Source organism: Anneissia japonica, unplaced genomic scaffold (genome assembly GCF_011630105.1).
Source record: "Anneissia japonica isolate Jap-2015-1 unplaced genomic scaffold, ASM1163010v1 scaffold1078_len308785_cov188, whole genome shotgun sequence".
NCBI classification, from domain to species: Eukaryota; Metazoa; Echinodermata; class Crinoidea; order Comatulida; family Comatulidae; genus Anneissia; species Anneissia japonica.
In genome coordinates this window covers 248736-253312 of record NW_022725562.1, presented here as the reverse complement: position 1 = coordinate 253312, position 4577 = coordinate 248736, and the positions used below count along the sequence as shown (strand labels likewise).

Below are 4577 nucleotides of genomic sequence, written 5' to 3'. Positions count from 1 at the left end.
ATATTTATTTATTTTACGTGAAATATTGTACGTGGACTCACCCAACGTAAAAATAAAAATATAAACATAATTATAGTGTAAATATGAATATTGTTTACATTTGCAAATGGCACCAATAGGCCTATTACCCCAATGTTTAACACACTAAAATAATTGCTGAACGAGGTCCATACTAAAAGGAAACAATTGTTAATTACTCCAAATCAATACATTAACATTAAATAGTACTTCAAATGTCGATACCACGATTGGTCGTCACAATTACTATTACTCCCTCGCCTCGTGGTTTAAAAAAACATGATAGTACAATAACATCATTTATTTAGTTGATTGCTTCCGTGTTGATCATTTACTGCAATTCATGCGAATTCGTGTTCTGTCCCGTTCAATTAGCCTGATTATTCATACACGTTTTAAGTACAATTCCACAGTTTTCCATGATGGGTGCCTATGGTAATGTTCCTTCGCGTTGTTTGGTTCACCTGATACCAGTGTAATTTGTGTTTGTGCTATGGTTGATTAGTTTGTTCTTTTTCGGATAAGTATAATGTTGTCGGTCTATTTAGCAACAAAGTATTATACGTTGGAGGAATTTCATCTATTCTTCTGATAGTTATTGAAGTTAAAATTTCTTCCACATTTAAACTATAACAATCATTCAGATTGTAACAAAAGAAACTTACGTATAACAGTTCCAGAGGGAGCACAATAACAGTCCCTTGTATACGATCAATTGTTTAGACACCACACCAAGACTCAGGGTCCCCCAACGCCAGACCTGCTGAGATTTGCCGACATATTCATCAGTCGGCAAGCTGGAGATGTAGATTTCTACATTTTAGTATTTGAGAATGATAGCTGATAGCCACCGAAACTGTCATGCGTGAGTTTTTTGTTTTGTTTTGTTTTTTTTTTTTTTGTAGTCTAAATAGAACTTTTAACGTCAATAACCTGAGTTGGCATTTATATTTACTTTGTATTGTTTGACAGTTAATTATTATTTTTGCGTTTTCCTATTAATTATTAACACAATTTTTAATAATTATTTGTTATTATTATTGTTAGAATTAGTATATAGGCCCAGTATTTATAGTACAGTATTTATAAATATTGGTGTTTTATAGTGAATGTGGTATTAAGATTCTAAATCCTGTTTATAATCGTTCTATACTTTACGATGAGTGTAATATAAATATAATAGTACTCATTTAATTAACTAATATAAATATAATAATGCCAAATTAATTGATTAATCTTCAGGGACCCTTTAAATTTCATGTCGATATGGTCATTATCCCGGAAATGGCTCAACGTTGTAATACACCACACCAGTTTACAAGCTATTATAAAGCAGCGAACAGTCATTAATATGGTAAGGTATTGTGGCTAGTTCTAAAATAACAGATAACAAAACTACAAATGTCATAAATATTTTCCTTCTCAAAATCGATTATTTCATTATAAAGAAGTCACAGTACTGTATATACACCTGATAACTGCATTAAAGGTGGTAAAATTTCCGGAGTGACAGGGTTTTTTAACTGCAGTGCACAGGAAGATATCACCTGCGGGTTTAATTAGAACTATAATTCAATCGGTAGGGACTATACATATCGGTGATAGTGGTGTGGTGGCGCTTTGTATTCTCATAAGTTCATACTGTATTTATATATCATTAATAACGATAAAATTTCTAGCTGTTCCATATACTGCAGAGAAACATGTGACAGTTATAGAAAATTAGACTCTTGTGGTAATACTTTATACATACATAAATGATAAACGGTAAAGGAGAGGAATCTGCGACTGTGAAAGAATTTCCCGAACCGGGATTATGATACCTGTTTGTTAGTTTGGTCAGTCGCAAACCTGAACAAGGATTTGGTAAACTATATAAATCAATATATCAATGAATGATTTCAATCTATATTATCAATGAATGATTTGAGTGCAATGCTATGAATTTGTATTATTATATTATGAAATTTAAATTATAGTTCCAATTATCAAAGTTGTGAAAAAAATATTATAGTTTACATTATGAAAACCTGAAAATTATAATTGTCACTTTTTAATCATTATCACTCTTCATAGTGAGCATTCTACGTGAATGTAATATCTTGAGCTCTCTGTTCTGCTAAAAGCACACAGAGGGATCAAAGGCATGCGTTTGGCGTTATAAATTATATTAGAAGGATTAATGTACTTTTTAAGTAGGGCTAACTGTCAAACTGATGTTTGGAAATCCTCAAACATCAAATAATTCAATAAGCTATCAGCTTCTAATAAGGCAAAGATCAGAATTCATTGATATTCGCTGATAGGCACTACTACTATGCATAGTCCTGGCGGGAGGTGTTTAAGGAGATGTCTAATGGCAAAATATTTGGATTGAAACTCATTTTATTAATTATAAAGTCTCCGCTGACCAATTTCAATACTATAATATTTCAAACTGCATACATGTACTGTACTGTAATATAGTGATGATACTTTAAATTCACTAATGAATGAATCATCTACTGCATTCGATTGATAATTTGAATTGATTGAGGGCGCCCTTGCAGTTAACGGTGTCGGTTATTTAGCCGAGTACTTTTTTTGCTCATATCCGGATATTTTGCTGTCTATGGAAACTGAAGCATGTAGGCTCTGCATTCACCTGCACATGGAGTATAGTTTTCAATAGAGCCTAACATAATGAATGATCGTGATTTCCTTCCACATTCACTGACGGCGTCACCTGTCCGATTTGATTGTTACATTTTTCAACGATCGTAATAAAAAAAAAAAGAAGATGCTCACTGCCTTCATTGCTTTACTGTAGACATAAGCCTCGCACCCCTCCTCCCGCTCATGCAGGTCCCCTCCAGTCGGGGAGAAAACTCACTTCCTCGGGGGAATTAAATAATTATATACATAATTTACATAGGCCTATCTTGTAGACCCTCAAATCGAATAAATAAGCCTATGAAAACCCTTGTCATAGTTTCTTGGGCTACGCCTCCTGGATCACTTCCTAGAGATTTTGACCGACGCCCGACCACGCCCACTGATGCTTATCGCTGTTAGGCAATCCTGGCGCCACCCTGCTCCCTCCTCCATGCATTAGGCCTACTTATTACTATCCAATCTTCAATTACTAGGGCATTCATTCAATCGTGCCTGGACTACTGCAAATCTTTATACACCGGAGTATACCATACATAAAGAGCATGCAAAATAAGATTTGTGTTCGCCATGCCTCCTCAAACTCACTCATCCCCTATTCTAATTATATTATATTGACTTCCTGTGCGTCATCGTATCACTTTTAACGTTCTTCACCATTGCTTCAAGTGCCTGCACCAATAGTTTTTATTTATTTTTTTATTTTTTTACTTTTTTGGTTGATAACTGTCAACAACCATAAGTATTTGATTGTTTTTCGTTTAACTCTGAATAAGGGCGCTTTGTACCCTATGGAAAAGGCGCGTGACGAAATGCGTGACCATTACATTACCAGTCAGACCATTACATTACCAGTCAGACCCTTTCGATACGCCACTAAACATTGGATATTGATAGTCAAAAGCCAGGCACTTACTGCGCCCGACGGTAGTCGGCTGACGCGATTATTTAGAACGTAACGCCACGTCGCGCGCGTAACGGATCGTTTTAATGACGATCCGTTCAGACAGCCATTTTGATGCTTTGCTTTATTCTTTCTTTTATTGGTTTTCTGCCGATTTTACTAATAAATAACTTCATAAAAGAATAAATAATCTGGTTACTCTAACATGAGACAGAATTATAGAATGGAACAGTGTCCAAAGGGATTCGGTGGCTGTGGATACATACGCGAAATTGCCAATCAAAAGAGACAAATATATAGTTGCTGCTTATTAGTGCACATAGGCCTAGTTTTCAATTATTAGCAGGATAATATATATTATATATATTATATTATATATATATATATTATATTCTATTATATATAATAATAATAAAAATAATAATATCAATAACAATGATAATAATAATAATAATAATTATTATTATTATTATTATTATTATTGTTATTGTTATTTTTATTATTTTTATTATTATTATTATTATTATTATCATTGTTAGTGTTATTATTATTGCTATTGTTATTATTATTATTATTATTATATTATTATTAATATAAGGCCCCTATCAATAATATAATGAAATTATACCGTAGGCTATGATCGCACAATATTCAATATCGTGTAGTTCAGTTCGACCTACATAGCATGAACACAAATCAATCTGTTTAGATAATGTCTTTATTTACGATAAGTATCACTAGCTTTCCGTGGTTAAAGCGACTCCCTTACGACCTGTTGTTACTCTTGCGCTTCAAACTAAATTCATTCTCAACGAATGCAAAAATAAGTGTGGATTCACACCGAATCCGAATTTTCAGATTTGTGTGAGTCCTGTTGCTCGCGGCCTCTGGTAGTCAATCGTAGGATGAAAAGTTCATGTCCGTCGTCAGCCGCACAATGGCTAATCATTTCATTGTCAGCCAACAACATAATTATTTTCATATGATTTGATACACGTAGGCT

General features: G+C 33.6%; 1 protein-coding gene across 1 annotated transcript in view; it reads left to right on the top strand.

The window, feature by feature from the left end:
* LOC117112744 (G-protein coupled receptor 54-like) overlaps positions 1-4577 on the top strand; it is a 31987-nt gene that overhangs the window by 16216 nt on the left and 11194 nt on the right. The gene's annotated exons all lie outside the window — the stretch shown is intronic.